The 21717-nt window shown below is 43.3% G+C and overlaps 1 protein-coding gene across 6 annotated transcripts in view; it reads right to left on the bottom strand.

The window, feature by feature from the left end:
* Positions 1 to 21717, bottom strand: part of shisa6 (shisa family member 6) — a 64390-nt gene that overhangs the window by 26309 nt on the left and 16364 nt on the right. The gene's annotated exons all lie outside the window — the stretch shown is intronic.

The raw sequence follows: 21717 nt of genomic DNA, 5'->3' as shown, positions 1-21717 counted from the left end.
TCTAGAAGCTGAAAGCTCTGCTGAATGTGTTTTTGTAAATATGTTTTATTTTTGGTTAATCAAACTGATTGTGGGACAAAATCAGAGGATATGAAAGCTGCTCCTTAAATGTTTTCCTGCTACAAAGAGCAACAGAAAAGTTAGTTTTGATGTATAAAATGTGGAAAATAAAAGGGATAAAATCCATATTTTGGATGATTGTTTGCTGGGTTTCATATTTAAACGTGTCAGACTGAAGTGTTGCTGATTGGCTTCCAGCTTCTCTAATGTTGTTCATCAGAACCACTAAACCTTAAATCCAATCCCACAACCTCATGTTTCTTCTCACAGTCGAAGGCGCAGATTTCAATTTAATCACAATCAGAAACGTTGATTAGGAGTTTGGGAAAATAATGAGCCTCCATTATTTTCTAGCTGTTACCTCGGAGCCCATTATCCCCCCGCAGCAGATTAAAACAATCCAGCATAAACATTTCACATTCAGATCTTATTTCCAGTGAGAGTCTGATGAATGAAGCCCGACTGGAGAACCTGGTTTCCCTGGTTGCTGCTCGCCGCAAACACGCAGAGGGAAGGACGATCTCCAACCGCACGCCGCTAATTAAATGTATCCAGAAGCCATTAAAAACGGCGCAGACGCTGTTGGAGCCAAAGCCTCATTGTGATTGCGTTGGTTTAAATCATCCTGGCTGATAGAAGCGGAACCGGCCGAGCCTCCGTCGGGTCGCGTCATTAGATCAGAGTTTCCTGGTTTCCTGCAGAAACTCCACAGAACCACATCTTCACGTTTCATTTCTAATGCCTGTTTAGCAGTGATCCAGACAGTTGTGCGGTAGAAGAGAACAGATGTATAATTTATCAAGCTGATCAGATTCCAGCTTCTCATGCAGAATCTGATGCATTTATCGGCCGTTAAAGCAGAATGTGGGGCACCACACTGGCCCGGGCATCCAGGGCCGTTTTAGGATTATTTTTGATGTTTTCTTTGATTCTTTATTGAAATGAAATGGATCCCTCCCAAACATAAAAGACAAACATACAATCAACCAATGGCCACAAAGTTATTCCATCCTCAGAAATAATCCATCCATCCATCCATTTTCTGTTCACCCTTGTCCCTAATGGGGTCGGGAGGGTTGCTGGTGCCGATCCCCAGCTACGTTCCGGGCGAGAGGCGGGGTCACCCTGGACAGGTCGCCAGTCTGTCACAGGGCCTCAGAAATAATATTTATGTTTATTTCAACAGTTTAAACTAATTTTACAAAAATACCAGCATCAAAGTTACCAAAACCTTAGAGCTCAGGAATCTGGAGAAAAGTTTCATTCATGATCCATCGACGCTAACATCCATATCGGATCAAGTTGGTCGATATTCAGAACATCTGATTCAATAAATAAAAAAACTCTGGTCCTCCAAGCCTCGGCCTGCTTCGGTTTGAATTCACATGTGAACACCAAGCGAACCAGGGAAGTGGACTACAGCGCAGGGCATTCTGGGTAAAAACAACCACAACAAACGTGCTAGCCTAGCGCTAGCAGGGCAAATGGCTAAAGAGACCAAAGAGAAATCCTCCAACTGCTAAAATCTGACGCCTCCATCTTGTTTCCATCTGGTGAAGAAGGAAGTTGCTCTCAGTGTCTTCAGAGGTTTTTGTGTGGTTTCCTTCAGTGGTTCTTGGTGCAGCGCCCCCACAGGCCAGGAGGGGAACAGGTTGGTTTGACTCAGAACCACAGCAGCTGGAGGTGGAGCAGATGGTGGAGTTCTGGTTCCAAACTGAACCTCCTGGACCATCCGGAGGGAAAAAGTTTAAATTTCCATCTTGTTGTTTCTGGAGGGGGAGAGGAGGCCGATCATGTCATAATGACAGTGATGCAGCAAAGCATTGTGGGAAGTTTAACTGAATCAGAGAAGTAGTGTGGTCATTTCCTTTTGAACATACGGTACATATCAATAGATATTGGTTATCAGCCATAACAGCAATATTAAGATCGGATATCGACGTCGACCCAAATCAGAGCATCAATAAACTCTGAATGTAATAAAAAATTATTTTTTCCTGATCTTAACCCAACAAGGAGACAAAATCTACAAAACCTCAACAGAAAAATCATAGACTTGGAAAAGTAGAGCAGGAACTTATATTTTACACAACGTTATAACATTATCAGATCAATCTCCTTGTTTTAGAGCCTACATTAAACCCAGGCTGTTGTTTTCCTCCCTCCGCTGAGCGACCTACTTCCAGAGTCTTTCTACGAACAGAAACCACTTCTGACTGCAACACGTTGGACTGAATTCACCTTCACAACGGAGCGCTTCCCTTCCTGTGGCCTGACACTTGAGCTTTCAGAGGAAAACAGCTGAACTTGAGAAGGAGATAAGGGCAAATGAACCCCGTGTGGGAAGTCTTAAAATACCCCTTTAACTAGGCCAGCGCTGAAGGCTCGGGGTGTCGCACGCAGCATGGAGAACCTGTCCACGCAGACGGGACACGATTCCACAGCAACACGAGGCGCTGCAGGTTCCTGCAGGTTCAGAAACGTCCTGCTGAGGTCCGAGGGATCGGTTCGGTTCTGGGCCGCTCCGAGGCGACCGGGTCAACTCTACTGCTTAAACTTTAACTTTCAGATCCAGACGGTTAAATATTCATGACATTCACGTCAAAAATGCTCAAAATATGAAAACATATCAGCTTATTAAACAAAACCAAGTCAGTCATGAAACAAAAGGCGTCACTGATGTTCACTGAGCAGAAAACTGGAGCAAAACGTAAAAACTGCAGCAAATAAAATATCACAAAAACAATAAGAATAATCCAGAAGGTTTGATGTTTAGAAAAATAAACTATTATTAAAGTTTATCGACAGTGAAACTAGACGGCTCTAATTCTTTACAAAGACAAAAATAAACAATGAAAAATTATTTAAAACTAAAGAGAAAATGTATAATTTATTAGGAGAATCAAGTTAAAAATACGGAAACTCAGAACTAACAGAAAGTCAGACAAACTGTGGAATATTGATTATTGAACTTTAAATATGTCCAAACAAAAAACTGATCAAATTATCATAAAAATATAATTATTGCTAAATATAATTAATAATATTACCAGTTAATTATTGCTGGTGTTTTTGTTGTTGATGCTGATTTTGGTTTTGGGTGAAAATAAATAATGATTATAGATATTAAATTGTATGGTTTAGTTTTTATGTCTGAATTATACATGTGATAAATGTCAGATTGTGAGAATGTTGATAAGTTCATATTTCCACTCATCCCCTTTAATATGTAACATAAATGTTTTAAGGTTCATTTCTTTCTGTTTTTTCTGCAGATGTTTGGTTTCCCTCTCAGGCGCCTCGTTGGCGTCTTTAAATGTTCCTGCACCTTTAATGGATCCCAGTAATGAACTGGCCCGACTCAGATCTGATCCGTTACAGTGGATATGGTGACCAATGTTTCCCCTGAGAGGAGCGTCTTCTGATCCGAGGCCCGGCCCGGCGCCGCTCTGCAGGGACCCCTCACAGTCAGCTGCTGCTGAAAACCATCAGCTCTATGGATAAAATCTAAGAAAAGAGTAAAGACTATGTGATACGACTGCAGTGGTATTGACCCAGAAGCCTCGTTTTCTACAGGTCGTCTCTGGTGACCCAGTTTAACGGGAAATCAATTTATCCATACGCAGTTTAAATGGAAACGTATAACTGCACTGTTTCTGTAACTTTGGTTCATTTATCGTGTTTTCAACACTGAAATGTGGCTTTTGGACCCTGATGCCCCTAAATAAAACCCAGTTCACCAGACGGCTTCTGATGGAGAAACAGATGGACCAATGCTGAACCTGCAGAACCTGCAGAACCTGCTGAACCTGCTGAACCTGAAAATCTGATAGAGAATCAGACAAGACGAATGTTGACTCTTTGAACCTGATGTCGGAGCAGCTGCATCAGCAGCAGCAGCTGCAGCAGCTGATGCAGCTGATGCAGCCGTGGCTGCAGGGAGGTGAGGCCGAGCGGCGGGCGTCAGTGAGAGCTGCAGGTTTTTCTGAGCTTCACATCAACGCTATGAAACATTAATGAACCAAGGAGAATATCTGGTGCTGAACTGATCGATTGAACCTCTGATCTCTCAATAAAGAAAATTTCTCCAGCTGGAACACCACTTGATATCTCCTTAGACTCATTAAAATGTCGCTTCTACCAGAAGTTAAATTAAAGGAGATTTTTCATAGATTTTATTGCTTCTGATCGATGTTTGCTGTTTTTTCATCTCACATGGATTCAAGCTTTTTTTTCCAGCATCAAAGCGATGCAGTGAAATCCTGTTTGCATCCAGGGGGCGTCGCTCGCAGGAACAACCCACTGCTAATTTCATGTGGCAATTTCCAGCTGTCCCAGTTTGATAATATAAAAACCAGTAGAGGCAAAAAATGGGGCCAGCATCACTGTGCTGCAGCAGACTGCAGCTTCCTGCAGCCAATCCAGACTGATTCTATCTGCAGGTCAGCTGCTGCAGCCGGACCAAGAAGGACCGGCTCACAGGTCCAAACACAAACGCTCCTGTTTTTAGATGAAACCGTTTCCGTCTCATTTGGACCTAAAGATCCCAGAATCTGAAGGAAGAGTGGAGCAGAATCGGTGGACTGACCAGCGACGTTTGGGTCGCCATGACGTCTGCTGGTTCTGGTCCACTGGGTTTCATCAGGTCCATAGTCAGTCCACAGTTAAAGCTACGTTCACACAGCAGCACATGTGACCCAAATCTGATTTATTTGCTCATATTTGACCCAAATCCAACTTTTCACCGCAGTCTGAACGACAGCTCTGACCGTTCTCATGTCTTCAGGATTCTGAACGGTCGCGTCGAGTTTCATCTGACTTTTTCATCGCTGATGTGAGACATGCGTCATGATTCTGCCGCAGAGGAAGACAGACTGTAAATCTGGAAGCAAACAATAAATGAAACTTTAACTATACCATCGCGCCTGATGGACTCCACACTAACGGCCGAATATCTAGTTTCTTTTATTAGCTTCCTTCGTTCTGTTATGATTTTGTGACGGTGTTATCGGCTCTGATTGCTGAATAACTTTAAGATCCATCCACAGCGGCGGCGGCCATCTTTACTGCTGTAAACAGAGCGCTGCTCGGTAACGTCAACGTTCTTCTCCTCGCTTTGGGGTCGTAAACCGCTCACACAACAATCTGACTGCGGTCGCATTTAATTAGCGGCATGAACGACCACATAAAAAAAAAAAGGAAGTCTGCTTCCTTCCTCTGACCAGTTTTATGGAGGTTTTTATTTTCCGCACTGCGATGGGATCCTGTGTTTTTATTGGCCAGCAGATTGTCTGAGGAAGAGGAGAGACACCAGGACCAACATGGCCGCCGGCAGCTGGACGTCCTGAACCTGAACCTGAACCTCAGGCTGCTCTCCTCCGTGCTACGCTGCATTGATGCAGTAATTCATGCAAAAGGAGCCCAGACCAAGTACTGACTGAATACTACAGAGTCAATGAATATACTTTTAATAATGCCATATTTCTATGTATATTCCAAATACTTTATTGGTTTTATGCATGACTGATTTTCTGCAATGTGAATTATTAAAGATAAGAAAAACTCTCAGGCTGAATCTCTGCATGTAATAAATCTTCACATGAACATCATGATCTTCTCCTTCAGAGACGCAGTATACACGCCTGGAACCAGATTTAAGGCTCTGTTGGCTTCAGCAAATCTTGCAAGAAGGTTTTCTTCCCCTGAAGATGGAGAGACTGGAAGCTGAGCGCTGGGAGCAGGCAGAGCGTTTTCTCCCTCAGTGTGTTTCTGACTCCAGTAAATCCAGTAAACAACCTGAAACTGTCTGACCACAGAGTGTTTTCTCTCTGCAGCGTGCAGCGGGAGAGCTGCCTCTGTTTGGATGCTTTTCATTTATTCTTCAGCTTCATAAAAACCTGAAACTTGCAGAGACTGCAGGTGAAAACGGACAGAGGGGATGCCTCAGGGCGCGCTCCGCGTCTCCAGGACATCAGGATGAACGTTCAGTAAGACGCGGCATCACGTCCAGCCTGCAGCACGCCTGACCTCCTCCAGCATACGCCGCGTTGCCATGGTTACCAGATAACCAGCTTATCAGTGTTTCCCATGAATTGTAAAATGTACTTTCCTCCACTATGATGCAAAGCTTTTTTTTTCAGAAAGCACAAAGATGATTTATGGACGTTCACACTGCAACTCTGAACTACAAAAAATAAAAAAACTGTTTGCTTATGGAAATAAAGCTTTAAATTAAGTTTGAAAGCGATATTACAAACGATGTTTATGAGCGTCACGGCGGCCGACAAACACAGCAAACAGGAAATGATCCAAAATCCAAAACAAACTGAAAAATAATGCTCCAAAAAATGCTGGATGAAATGGGTGTGAAACAACCTGAGTTCGGATAATTTCATTTTTAGTTTTAACGCTGCAATGCTTATTTTTTATTTTTGAAGATTCTGCTTGTAAATTTTTCAAACACTTAAAATATTGGAGCTCTTTGTCAAACACGTTTGACACGTGAGTTCTGTAACTTTGTTCTGTTTTTAGCTGTTGCTGTCGGATTTACCGAACAGGTTTGTTTCTCAACTCCTCATCTTAATTGGTTTTGATAGAAAGCAGCTGAAAGCGGAGGAGTGAAAGGTTATTAATTCAGTCTGACCCGACAGTGTTGGTATCAAAGCAGAAAGTGGGCCAGCCAGAGACCATTCTTATGAAATTAACAGTGTCGGTGCGAAGGGCAGCAAAGCAGAAACACTCCTCCCTGCTTTTCCCTCTAATGGGGTCGAGTGTTAAAGAGTCCGCCTCTCAGAGCGAGCTTCCTCTGGCTCTGATCCGCCTCCCACTGCCGCTCCGAAAGCCCTTCCTCTCCTTGTTAGGCCTTTAATTGCCTCTACAATAACTGCAAATGCGTCACAGTTTCAAAGTGTCCACAACATGGACATGAAAGGATCAGCAGGAGAAATGAAGGCAGGAAAAAGCTTTGATCCGATTATAAAAGAGGAAACACCTCAGAGTTTACACACCTGCGTTACATTTTAACCTCGTTTATTCTGATGTTTTCCTCTAAAGGCAAATCCTCTGAAACGTCATAAAAATGTGATGTTTTATTAACGTGTTTTTGGTTTGAGAAGGGAGATATTTATTTGATTAGGATGTGATTTAAGATGCAGGAAGCGGATTTATCCAGAGTTTTTGAGAGGCTGAGGATGTAAAACCACTGATCCTGTGCAAACGAGGCGCAGTGTTGAGTTTAATTAGATGTTCCTCAGCACTTCATCAAGACGGAGACGGGAAATGAGTCCAGATGCTGTGAGTCCTTTGACTTTCTGTCAGATACGTGACGAATTAATGAATCTTTTTCTAATAACCAAATGTTGCTGAACCTCAAACAAACCTGATCAACCTGGAAGGATTTGCCATGTTTTCAGTATTTGATGATTTTTCTAACTTTGTTGTTACTTTATAGAGAATACTTGGAGATACTTTCAGAAAATCCGGTTTGGAGACAAAACTCTGAATCCTGCTCCAGAAATGATCCGATTCTTTTTTATGTCAGGTTTTGTGCCTCAGATGCTGAGACAGAAGATTTTCCAGAACTGAACAGATAAATTAAAGCTACTGAAGAGTAAACGACCTGATGGTACTTAAACACGGACAGTTTGAATTGTTTGCATTTAGAAACTGAGATCCTGGTCTGGTGAACCTGCTGATGTTCTGGTTTCTAACAAGCTGCAGAAACACAAAGTGATCCTGAAAACAAGCATGAAGCTAAACGGAGAGAAGTAAACACTTTTCTTTGGTTTGAAGAGAGAAACGAGCTGCGAGTCCAGACGAGGTTTCTGGTGACGGACTGCAGCTGACTGCTGGAAACACACACACACACACACACACACCCACACACACACACACACACCCACACACACACACACACCCACGCGCGCACACACACGCACACGCACGCACGCACACCCACACACACACACACAGCAGGTGCATTACTGTGCTTCTTTTTCAACATGTCATTTAATATTTCCTGGTGGGGAAGAGGCTGAGTGATGACATGAACTGAGCTGATTTTAGATGCTTTTCATGCAACACAAACCATCAGTAAACTTTTAAAGCTTTAACTGCAGCCAATAGAAATGCTGATGACTTTCAGTGTTTGATATCATTTCATTTTGTTTCAGAAGAGCAAAGTTCCCTCTGGCAGCTAAAGACCAGACATTAGCTCTCTGTTTTCCTTAGAAAACCCAAATTACCTCCTGAATAGTGAGGTTAAGAAGAAGCCTGGCGTTCATCTGCAGCTCCGATCCTCCTGCATGGCTCAAACAAAAGCGGCTCTGAAGCCAACGAGGAAGGTGTCAGAGAGGAAGCACCATCTGTCCAGCCTGACAGGACGACTGCTCTGCTCACAAAGATCAAGATTACGTTTAAATTCTGTAACAATAAGAAACGGCAGAGCAGAACCTCCAACCAGCAGGATGTTTCCCAGAAACATTCAGACGTTTCTGCAGCAGAAAACAGAGAATGAACCCGTTCAACTCCAGGATGTTAAATATATCTGGTCTGGTTCGAAAAATGATTTAAACACACGACACGTCCAACAGCAATTCAGTTCAATACAAAAATACCATATTTATCTGAAAGGAAAATTTTATGATTTTATAACTGATGTCATAAATGTCGTTATGGATCTCCAGTAGCAGTCAGTCTACAAACAAACCTAAAGAGGCCTCTGACTGAAGACTGTTGCTGTTTGACTGTCATGAATATCCTGACATGCTAACAGCTAACAGTCCAGAGGGCAGAGTAATATCCAGGATGATGAGCAGAACCAAACCCAAATCTTTCCCCTAAGAAATCCGATCTGTTCCAGAGTTGAAAAGGAAAGAGCAAAACCAGGAAGTATCGCCGCCCAACCTTTAGGGAATGGTTGGAAATATTTAAGGAAAACCTTTAGACAGCTCCCAGCAAATCTGCAAACAAATTCGCACCGTGAAACGTTCAGACACGGAAAACGACAAATGTCTGAAGATGTTTGTGGATGAACCATCCTGCTGAAAACACGGTGGAGGAGGAGTCATGCTTCGTGTTGACAGCAGATGAAGAACCATCAGTGGCCCCTGGTTAATAAAAGAACATGTTCTGGTTAACTGATATTTAGTCCTGATTTATTCTTCCTAAAATAGAAAAACAGCTAAAATGTAAAATACACAAAAACTGTTAATGTGCAAAAAGTTGCATTTCATGTTCAAATCAAGATGGATTCTTATGATTAAAGCTTTTCATTTGGTTTGAACATGGTGCATATTTTAAAGAGTTTATTTTCTAAACAAAGGACATTATCCTCATTGATAATGAAATTGATCAGTTCTGATCAATTCCCACCCTGTCATGGTGTCACATGATTGGTTGATCTGGAGAGTTCAGAAATCCACATCCGACGGGAAAATCAATTAAAATGTTAAATATCCGGATTTTTAAAGGTTTTTTATTTCATTTGTGCAGAGAAAATAATTTTATCCATATTAATACATTAGAGATAAGAAACACTGAGGCTTAAATCATTTTCTATCCAATGATTAAGAAAATTACTGAACTATTTTTTTCCATCAGTGATTTTCACACCTCTGTTTGACATTCAGTCTGTTCACGATTACACAATGACTGAGTCAGAACTGCTGGGAGACGTTCAGCTGCTGGGAGCACAAAACAATCCGAAAATCCTTTTCCTGCCGCCGACCGGACCGTCCGCCGTGACCGGGGAACAACAAGCAGGTCGCTGCAGAAACGCTGCCAGTAAAACCAGCAGAAATGAAAACATGTGAGGCAGAAAGGTGAAAGGTCAGGTGCTGTTTCCTTTCGCCACCTTTCTGTCTGAAGAAACGGCTGGAGGATACATCAGGAGGTTCTGGTGGTTCTGTGACTGACCCGTCCAGCAGACTCCTGGCTTCTCCTCCTCAGACCAACCAGAGGATAAATAAATAATAAATGTTTTCCTCTCCTGCAGTAATGAGCTCCTTATTATTCATATCATAGATATCAGGTTTAATCGATGAAGGTTTAATCGATGAAGGTTTAATCTGTCTCCGGCGCGTTGGAACAGAGACGTCTTTAGTTTGAAGGTCGTGATGTTTGGATGACGTTTCCGCCGCTGAGCCACAGACTCACAGCCGCTTGTTGCAGCTGCTATCAAACGTTTTCATGCAACGTGGATGAAAATCATTCATCTCAGTTTTTCCACAGGAGGCTCCTCCTGAAGGTGGGACAGTTTGGCTCCAGTCTGGATAAATGTCTCTCCGGTCAAAGAGCCGGACGCTGCGGTCTGCTGCTGCTGTAGCCGAGCCGCTTCCAGTTTGACATGAAGGTTTTCAGCTGCTGTTGCTTTTCCATCATCTGGACCGGAACCGGTTCTTTTACTTTCATTTCATTTAACCAGATAAGCTGTTTCTCATTTTCATCAACAGCATCATGTTTGATCTGTGAAACCAACAAGGACTGGAAGTCACTGGATCCGTTCACTGTGAACCCAACAGCTGGTTGGTCGTGAAAAGTCTGACGGACTGAACAGCCAACATCATCACTGCATCCAAAGTCACTGAAACCTGTTTCTCCTGATCAACAGTTTCAACTTGTTTTAAATGTGGCATCAAAATAAACCGACTTACAGATTAGAAGCAGTCGACGGTTTCAGCCAGAGAAACATCTGCATCAACATCTGCAGCTCATCAAGACGCCACCGTTCCTCTGCTGATGGTGGATTTTTAACTGAGAGCTTTGGAAACTTCTGACCTGCTCAAACGTCTCTAACAAATAAACTGTCAGCAGGTGGAAGAAGCTGCAGGTTTAAAACTGAAACTTTGTGACGTTTCCTTTAGTTTTGCCTGTGATGAAGCTCGGCTCACTCTGTCTCTGGCAACGTCGTCACAATGACTTATTAATAAACATCAGCCATCGGCACAAAGAAGCAGGATTATTTATGTAAACTGGCTCAGGATGTTGGCCGCTCTTCCCGGGCTGTGGCCTGGAAACCCGGCCTCGATGAGGAAGGATTACCATCAGCCTGACATCTTGGATCTGTGAACAGATCCACTTGCTCTCCAGAATAATGCCTCTAACAGGAGCCAGCAGCGCGTCGGCACGTCTCACACGATCAGCCGCAAAGTCACAGGAGTCAGGCGAAGCTCAGCCGCGTCCGGAGACGTCTTGTCGAGGAAACTGACCGCGGATCCGGCCAGCGCCTCCGGGCTCCGTTGTTCTTCTGTCACGGCCAAATGTAAGCACGGATGATCGCATCGCCTCGCGGCCGGATGCTGCTTCCACCCGCCGGATCACAAGTTCAATTCATTTCACAGTTGGCAGCACCAGCAGTCATTTCAGCGGCCTGTTGTCTGGATGGGAGGAACGGGAGCAAACACTCCTCCTCTACAGTAGCTGGGGGCCACATGCGATCTGATGGGGCCCTGATGGGGCCCCGGCTCTGCAGCATATTAAAACTGGTGATGAGACGAGACGGATGCGTGTATCATTACTGCGGCTCTTTGCAGCTCCTTCTGCTGAAACGCAGGAGTTTATCGGGAAGCGGAGCCGTTAAGGAGCTAATTCTCACTCTGCAGATGTAATCTCAGACCGACGGGATCCGATCCGAGTCGAGCTCAGGTCAACGAAATAAACATTTCATCACAAAAACTGAAACATCCTCAGCAGCTTGATGGAACATTTCTGTGTATCGTCGTTTCCTCCTCAGCATAAAGATGAGATGAGATGAGAAGCTGTTTCATTTTCTGTTTGCTTCACTGCTGAAGACAAATGTAATCATTTTTAAAACCTGCTGCACTAGAGCTAATGCTAACCTTTCAACTTCTTTCTCTTCTGGGATTTTATGTATCTGAATCAAAATGAGCAAATTGATCTGATCATTACCAGGTTTTATTCAGTTCCAAAATACTCTATCACAGAAAAGGGATAAATATTCAGTGATATTAAGAGTCATAACTCGATTATCCAGGTATCTTTGGAGAGCGGTTGTGAATGGTGATGCTGTGGGCCGGAAGGGTCTCCAGTAGCAGTCTTAGAATGAACATGAAAAGGCCTCTGACTGAAGACTGTTACTGATGACTAACAGCTATCGGCTCCATGTCCTGATGACTCACCAGCTGCTGATCCACCTCCTTTGTTTTTGCTGCTCCTGTCTGTTTGGTAGAATGATGCTGGAGTAGGGGATGACCGCCGAGTTATCCCAAGGTTACTGAAAAGTCGATGTCCTGAGAATGTCCACAGTGAAATGCGTTTCATATTGTTTGGCTCCATTAGCTAAATGTTATGTTGTATTCACTTGGTATTATTTGTCTAAGAAGACATTTTATGTGGAGTTTAAACCAATGGAAACTGTGAAAGTCAAACATTTTGTGAAGTTGCAGACAAAACCAAGTGTTTGGTGACAAAAGCTCCAGCTGATGCCTTCCTGGGAGTCGGGCTGTTCAGGGTGACCTGGTTTCATTCTGCGTGGCGGAGCCTCACAGCCGGTTCGGCCAGAACGCAGATCCGACCTCCAGACTCCTGCTGTCCGTCCAAACCTCCGAACCGCTGATCCCGCTCAGGCTGCTGGAGCCTGACCACGTCCTGACCGCGTCCAGCTGGGTGTGAAAACTTTCTGCATCACTGGAACGAAGCTCAGCTCAGTGTCACAGAATCGCTGGAAGAAGCAGAAGCAGAAGATGCTCGGCTTCCTGCAGCATGTCTGGCGCCGCATGCTGCATTCCTGATGGCGGCGCCTCTAATGAGCGAGTAGAAATGTGTTGGCCAGGCTGCTGCAGGTCTGACTTCTGTTTTCACATCTTTAATGTCTTTCTGTTTCTCCAGGACGGATCCAACCTCAGAGCCACCACAGCCGTCGTGTCGCAGCTTCCTGCCCTCCACCAGCTGCTTTACTTCTCCTCTGTAGTTCCTCCCCAGGAAGCTCCAGTGACCGACGGTCAGAGTGTCGGACGCGGCGGCCGCTGCTCCGCCCAGAGCGGCAGGAAGCGAGGGGGCGGCCCCGTCCCCGGCGCTGACTAATGAAGCGTTTAGAGGAGACCCCACCTGCGCCGTCAAGTTGCAGTTGTAATCTCTGAAGCCATTTTGCATACAATTATCATCCATTTGTTCCTGCAGTGAAAACTCGCAATCTGACGCTTGAGGAGCAGACATGCTGGGAGGAGAGAGGAGCGCAGCACAAAATCAGCGCCGCAAAATGATGCAGATTTGTTTATTCTGATGAGGCTTTTTGTTCTGGATTTTGCTGGAATCAGATCTTATTGTTGATCTCTGGGCTCAGAGGAAAAACTCATCAATTCAGTTTGTCAGACCAGAAATGATCTTTGGTTTAGTTTAATTGAAATTAAAGTAAATGATAACGTTTTACCAAGGCAAGCCTTTTTGTTTTGTTTTTTTTGTCAGTATTTTGATTATGTTTAAAATGTCCACATCTTCTTAAAGAAACACTTTTCTTCTATATCATTTAAAAACAATTTAATCCACTCAAATATTTTCATATTTTGTTACGATAAGTTTCACTGAAATCTGTGAATATCTAAAAGCTCCTCTGACGGCTCCTGCTTCAATAATCCAAACTGCAGATAAATATTAATATGCATTAACACACAGTGGAAACCATCTCGTCATGCACAGTCTTCCTCATGTGAGGTTCAGCCAATCAGCGGTGAGGAAACATGAATGCTGCTCCTGGATTGGCTGCTTTCCAAAAACCAACCGATCACCAAACATATCATTTAATTTCTTTTAAATATTTTAGATATGCTTGTAGAAATAATCTGAAAATAATCTGGACTCGTGTTCCACAGAAAAATACTGAACTGAGGAATTTGGTTTGCTTTTCTATCCAACCCCTTTAGTCCGATACACTAAAATGAATCCAACAGTTGCCTTCAGGCTCCAGCTGCCTGCAGGTTTAGGATCAACAACATGCCGAGCGGTGAGCGTCTCCGGAGCGCCGACGTGTCCATCACCTGGACATGGAGACACTGCGTCCAGCTAAACCAACCAGGCGCCGAGACAAAACGTGGAAACGATCATCTGACAAAAACCCGACACAAATATCTGTTTTTTGTCGGGATCTGTTTGTGTTGGGATCTGTTTTTGTCAGGATCTGTTTGTGTTGGGATCTGTTTTTGTCAGGATCTGTTTGTGTTGGGATCTGTTTTTGTCGGGATCTGTTTTTGTTGGGATCTGTTTGTGTCGGGATCTGTTTGTGTTGGGATCTGTTTTTGTTGGGATCTGTTTGTGTTGGGATCTGTTTTTGTCGGGATCTGTTTGTGTTGGGATCTGTTTTTGTTGGGATCTGTTTGTGTTGGGATCTGTTTTTGTCGGGATCTGTTTGTGTTGGGATCTGTTTTTGTCAGGATCTGTTTTTGTCGGGATCTGTTTTTGTCGGGATCTGTTTTTGGGTGGTTTCAGACTGAGGACTGTTCAGACCAAACTGGCTGAAGCTGAAGGATTGATTTCCCGTCAGGTGAGCAGAACAGCTCAGACGTGACTCATCGTCTCCCGTGGCGACGGCAGGATTGATTAAAATATCGTTTCCATCCGGCAACAAGAAGCAGACTTTCTGTCTAGTTGAGTTCAGAGTTTTGTAACAAATTCATTTTCAGACAAAAAGAGGTTCAGGTCTGAGATAATCTCCTACATATTTGAATTATCTGATTGAAAGATGTTAATTAGCACCAAAGAAGTGAAATCTAAGACTCAGCAGCATCATTTTCACAAACAGATCTGCTGATGGAGACATTATGTCATCTCAACATGAACCAGGATTAACTGACTTTGTTTAGGTCACCGTTGTCGTCCTGCAGTGAGAAGGTCTTGGGTTTGATTCCCAGCCTGGAGTTTGAATTTTCTCTGACTTCCTCACCTGATATCAACTTTATCCATAAATCACACAACACATGCTTTTAATGTGAAGATTTCAAAGTCTCTTGTAGATGGTTCATAAAGGCAACGGCGTTAAAATCTTCAGAGTCAACATCAAGTCTCAAATCTAGTCCAGCTCCTGTTAGCATCCTCGTTGCTAGCTCTCATTATTTATTATATTCTGGAATTGTTCTGGTTTGGATCCGATCCCTCTACAGCTGTGCTGACCGAGGCGTTTCCATGTCTGGTTCTGACCCGTCAGTACCCTCCAACGCTCAGAGTACCGACATGTTTGTATGATCAGTATTGACAGGCCGAGCGGTACTGAAGCCAGTCTAAAGCGGATCCGGTCCGTTTCGTCGAGCCTCCTCGTGTCTCTGCCAGCCGTTCCTCGTCTTCGTTGCGCTGCTAACCTGATTTCACGGCGGCGGCGGCGGCGGCGGCGCCCGCGGCCTCATGGCTCAGGATGTGACAGAGGAGCTTGACTCATTCATGACTCGGCTTTCTGAGCTGCGGCTGAGCAGGTGAACTAATGCGCATTAAACTCGGCGTACGGTTCATTAGCACATGGGATAAAAATACTTTATAATTAAAACACTCCATTATTCTTTCAATAAAGGTGCTGAAGATGATAGTTTAGCCTTTAACAGCCACTTAGCTTCTTGTTTAACTCCTTTTGTGGTTCAGCAGACGCCTTTTACTGCAGAACTTCTCCTCTGAATTATATCTTCTGTGTCAATCTATTAATATGCCTAAAACTATTCATGTTCTCCCAGTTTCCCCTGTGGATTCTCAGCTTTCATATCACCCGACCTCCAGAAAATCCAGTCTGTTCTTCACAAGCTTACGTCTCCTCTGCAGAGTCGGCCATCTTTAATTACATTAATCAAAGTCTGCTGACAGACGTTTGCTTTGTGCTGCAGCGTTTAGAGAAACGCCGTCCAGGTTCACACATCGTCCTTATTCTTGGTGAAGCTCAGCGGCCTGTTGGTGAAAGTTTTAATGATCTCCGCCCCAATAAAACAGCAGCAGACAGAAACTTGTTTCAGTAAAGATACCATCATGTTTCCATCCTGACTGCCAGGTTCAGCCACATCGTTTTCAGTAACGATGTGGATGACCTCCTGCTGGTAGAAAATGACTGAGACAAAATTATTTGTCAAGGTTTTCCATATTGGCATGTTGCAGCGCTGTGTGCTGCTGCAGACTGAACTCTGAGGAAACAGACAGAAAGATGAGAGAAATATGAACTTTAATTACATAAAATAACCAACCAGTGGGTGAAGAGTTGGGAAGTTTTTATCAGTAGATAAAGTTATCATGATTCATTTGCTCTCCTTCATAGATCACCTGGATCAGATTAAACAATTTGACTCTAAACTAATATTTTAGATTAAAAGTGGCTGAACATTGATCAGTGCATGGCTTTATTTTCAGATTTCAGTTTAATAAAGAGAATTACATTGAAGTTTCCTGTTGCAACAAGGAAAATGTAACTTGGTTCAAATAAAAACATACTTTCACTACCGCTGAGTCTTCCTGTCCAGTCATGGACGTTCTGGAGGATTTCATTCAGAGGAACTTTTGTGGGAGATAAGTGATGATAACACTCATCTACAGCTCCATGGAAAGCAATTTTAGCACTTGCACATCTGAAGATTGCGTAATTCTTCACACTCATGTTTACCCTCAGCGTTTGTTCTGTGAAGCTTTTCTGAAACAGTCGTGGTCGGTAAACAATTTTGCCATGCTCCACCTTTTCTGTTCATTTCTCTTTCAACTGTGCGCATTCATCAGGCTGTTTGTTTTAAGGATTACATCCTGATTGGAAGCAGCTTAAAGGAGCCGGATCCAAATCAGTGAAGCTTCAAATGTGGAGTAAAACTGGTAGATAAAAGTTGATGAAGGTTAAAGGTTTTCTCAGGAGCTTCTAATCGTCGTCGTATAAGTTTGAAAATACAAAGCGACGTATTTGCAGGCGGCTAAATGAGTGCCTGGTTAGAAATGGACTGCATGAGCTGAGGAGGTTTAATACGGTGAGATAACAGGATCCGACCTTCCTTACAGTGAACTCTTCAGATGAGATTTCTACAAACAGGCTCTGCATAATGCATGAGGCGCGGCTGGATGAGGCAGAGTTAAGAGCCCGTCTCTGTGTGTGTCAGGAAGCCATGAATGAATTTCAATTATCAGGCCGGCCCGTGTGATTGGACGACTTGTGGGATTCTCAGTGTGTGAGTTTCATGTAACCGGCCTAATCGGGTTCATTAGCTGCCATTTAGCGGACAGCGGCGATGAGGAGACGAATCAGCTCACATTGTTCGTTTGGCGGCAGCAGGTTTGTGCGCCGAGCGGCGGGCCGTCTCCCCGGAGCAGCGTCATGGAGAACGAGGCGGAAATTGCCACTTTGGCAAAAACTGCGCTGACTTAAAATGACCTGATAACGGCCAATCAGACGCTAATGGGCCTGAAAACTGCAGCAACTAACAGTTTACACAGACACACAGCAGGCGGGTCACGTGGAAGGTCACGGCTGCTGACTGGAGGTCGTTTGAAGGTTGTTTCACCAAACAGCAGAAACTGGATTTGAACATGGATTCTGTTCAGTTATGAAAGGTTTTAAAAGGATACTTCCACAGCCGTCCTGCTGTAAACCTGCAGCTGTTCAGAAACATAAAAATGTTTTCCTGCTTGGTGAACGAGCCGTTTGCTGCTGGTTCTGTCCAGACCGGATCTGGGTTGGAAATGTTTCATTATTCCAGGTGTCCAGTTCTGTGGAACTGCAGATTTTCATAATTTTGCTCCTTTTTTCCACACATATTTTAACTCATTTGTCTTTTTCTCTTTTTGGGTTTAGTGAATGTTATAGAAGAAGTTTTGTAATTTTTCATCTGGTCATTCTTCAGACTTTCTGGTTTGGTTTTTAACTAATTTTATGCCACTATTTTATATTTCAGCTGTTTTGTTGGTTTTTCTCCAATGATTTTATTTTTGGTGACAACCTGTGTTTGTTTCTGACTCCACGTTTCTGAGCCCAGATGTCCTGCTGAAGGCCGTTTCTTTATCTTGCTGTAAAATGACCAGCCTGTCCTTCATGGTGATTTTCTTTGGGCTTTTCAGACAATCTGATAGCAACGCATTAGAAAAAATGCTGGTTGGTGTAAAAACTGTAAAAGTATCTGGAGTAGAAAGTGACTTTCTCTTCCCCTGGAGGCGTTTCTGCTGTCAGGCGGCTGACAGCGAGTCTCACTTTGAGGAGTTTATTCTGTTTTTGCCATCAGGAGCGTTTTCTTTGTAAAATATGAACAGAAAAAACATTTTTGGTCAAAAATGTTCAGTGAAACTGACTGAGGTGCTACTTTGTTTTTGGTTTGATAATAATGCTAAATCTTCACTCACCTCAGGATGCTGCATGCTTGAGCTGATGACATTGCAGAGAAGTTGTCCGTATTAATATTATTTATATATTGTGGCATCACTAAAAGTAAAACGCCTGATGCATCTGAAAACCGATTTATTCCACCTTCATTCCAAAATGTAAAAAACTATATAAAATATGTGTGCATCAAAAATGTGTCTCATTTCTTCACATTTAAATTCACATAAAATCTGTTTTTAGTTGTGGTGAGGCTTAAACATTTTAATTGAGTTAATTGCAGGAATCACATTTTACATCATAAGTAACATTTTCAATCCAAAAAGACTTTTTGCTGCTAAATGAATCCATAAATTGACTTCTGAGCTCAACAACAGAGATATTTAATCTGATCAACCATCTGATGGAGTAGAGAGTTTCAGGAAGCCCTGATCTTTCATGGAGCTACTTTAGAAATGTGAATGCTAACATTAGCATTAGCTGCTACATGTTTAGCATTCAGATGCTAATTCAGGCTTGAATAGCTTCACTAATAGGCTAACTCCTTTTAGCACAAATTGAACATCATTTTCTAAAAACACTCAGAAGTTTGGAGATTAATATAAGAAATTTTCTAAGTTCAACAAAATTTCTTATATTAATACCAAAATTTGACTTTTTTAGGAAATATTTGACTTTTTTTGGCATGAATGTAATCCTCCTCTTCCCTGTTAACCTATTATGCTGTCGTGTAAAAGAGAAGAGTGTTCATGTATAAATGTTCATGAAGTGAGATAAATCTGATATTTATTTTTTTTTCCTTTTTTTTCTCCGAAGAGTTTTTGCGGCGCTAGTGGCTCGTATTTTTTTCCACAGTGGGCAGACAGGAAGGAGGGTGAGAAAAGGGGGGAAGACATGCGGCAAAGGTCGTCGGGACCGGGAGTCGAACCCGCGACGTCCGCGTCGAGGACTAAGGCCTCCAAACACGGGGCGTTCCAACCCCCTGCGCCACCACAGCACGCCCCAAATCTGATATTTTTATCCGTTTCAGATAAAACCAGATAAGGTGTTTTTTAGGAAGCTGCATCTGACTCCTCTTTTGGACTGAACCGATATGAAGCATCATCCAGCTGGAGAGACGACGACGTCACAACCAGATTTCATCCATCTGTGATGTAAAGTTTCACTCTGAGTTCATGTAACAAACAGAAGCTGGAGAGGCAGAAACAGAGGCCAGAGATTCCTTCACGCTGAACCCCGACACTCTGACGCTCCTCCATTTGCACTCATGCTCCGCCACACACGGACACACACTGCGACCCAGAGAAATCACAGAGAGGAAGACAAGGTCACCTTAAGTGGATAAGAGGTGGCTGAGGGGGTGATGCTGTTCCCTCAGGGGAAAACAGGGAACAACTCATGAAAAAGTAATTAAGCAGGATGCACATCGGTGGACGGCGCATCGGGGAGCGAGAGGAAAAAGCTCAAACGCAAGACGCCTGAGAGACGCTGCAGAGGGATTAGTAAACCTGTGATTCTTCAGGAGGTTCAGCCTCCATGTCAACATTAGAATGGCTGAAGATATTAACATGTTTTCTGAAGAAACTTTTAGTAAATTAGGAAACTTAAATGGAGCTGATTTGCCTTGAGGTGCAGCAGCTGATTTAACTAATGATAGATTCATAAATGGAACAACATAAATAAACTAAAATGTCAAACTATTTTCCTTTTTCTCTTAACTACTGGCTCTTATTCTGAAAATAAAACGACACAAAATCTTACAAGTGATAAAAATCATCAACATGTTCAATAGAAAATGTTCTGAAAATGAAATTCACTGGATGCTGACTTTAAAAGGTGGAGAGAAAATAATGGATGGTGTCCCTTCCATCCATCCATCCATCCATCCATCCATCCATCCATCCATCCATCCATCCATCCATCCATCCATCCATCCTTCCATCCATCCATCTATCCATCCATCCATCCATCCATCCATCCATCCATCCATCCATCCATCCATCCATCCATCCATCCTTCCATCCATCCTTCCATCCATCCATCCATCCATCCATCCTTCCATCCATCCATCCATCCATCCATCCATCCATCCATCCATCCTTCCATCCATCCATCCATCCATCCTTCCATCCATCCATCCATCCTTCCATCCATCCATCCATCCATCCATCCATCCATCCATCCATCCATCCATCCATCTTTTCTCCAAATCTCTTCATTCTTAAAATGAGCTGAATTTACTGGAAATCCAGTGAGAACATCAGCAAAAGTTTCAGAGGGTGTACATACTTTTAACACTTTGCTAATGACTCAACATTTGTTCTTAATGCTTCGTCACATAATTAACTACAACACCAATCTAGTCGCCTCACTGAAGCATCCAGGCAGCTTTACGCTCACAGACTAATAAGATGATTCAAAGCTGAATTAGAAGAAAAACATCATCAACATTTAAAGGTTTTAATTAGATCAGAGAAACTCAAGAACACAAAGAAGGTCAGAAAGATAAAAAACGCCGAAAGGAGAAAATTTACGACTGGGCTGAGAAAAGACGATCGGAGTCAGAGCAGAGAATGAATGAAAGGAGGAAAAGAGAAACGAAACGTTTGGGACGGAAATAAGAAGGTAAAAAACAGGAAGGAATTACCAGAATAATAAAGAGAAGGAAAAGACAATAAAACAAATGAAAGAATAAACTGAATGAAAGGCAGAAGAAGTGCAAAGAGTTAAAGAGATAAATAGAGAATGAAAACAGGAAATGTGAGTAAAATGTGAGTAACTTAATAAAGCAGCAGAATGATGTTTTCATGAAACTGAAGGAAACAGGATGATTCTGCAACAACCAGCATGTAGAGAGAACATCTTACACAATTATTGCAAAAAAATTAAAAATGAAACACATGGAACCGTTTGGAAAAGTTAAAGAGGAGGCTGCAGGCCGGCGGCTCCGTGTCAAACCACAGCGAGGCTGAGGAGACGCATTCTGGATCAGAGCGCCTCAGTCTGGACTGAACCATCCACCATTTCTAAATCTGATGTTTCATATTTACAGTTTTCTGTAAATTATTTCAGATATTACCAGGAAAACTAAACAAAACTCTGCTTTGCTTGTGATGTCTGACATCCTGACCCGTCCTGACGAGTCCATAACAGAACCATTCAGCCACCCAGACCTGCAGTCGGACCTGAGACCTGCAGCCGGACCTGAGACCTGCAGCCGGACCTGCAGCTGGACCTGAGACCTGCAGCCGGACCTGCAGCTGGACCTGAGACCTGCAGCTGGACCTGAGACCTGCAGCCGGACCTGCAGCCGGACCTGAGACCTGCAGCCGGACCTGAGACCTGCAGCCGGACCTGAGACCTGCAGCCGGACCTGCAGTTGGACCTGA

Source organism: Xiphophorus hellerii, chromosome 16 (assembly GCF_003331165.1).
Source record: "Xiphophorus hellerii strain 12219 chromosome 16, Xiphophorus_hellerii-4.1, whole genome shotgun sequence".
NCBI classification, from domain to species: domain Eukaryota; kingdom Metazoa; phylum Chordata; class Actinopteri; order Cyprinodontiformes; family Poeciliidae; genus Xiphophorus; species Xiphophorus hellerii.
Note: the sequence above shows the minus strand (reverse complement) of the source record. Positions and strands in the feature narration are given on the sequence as shown.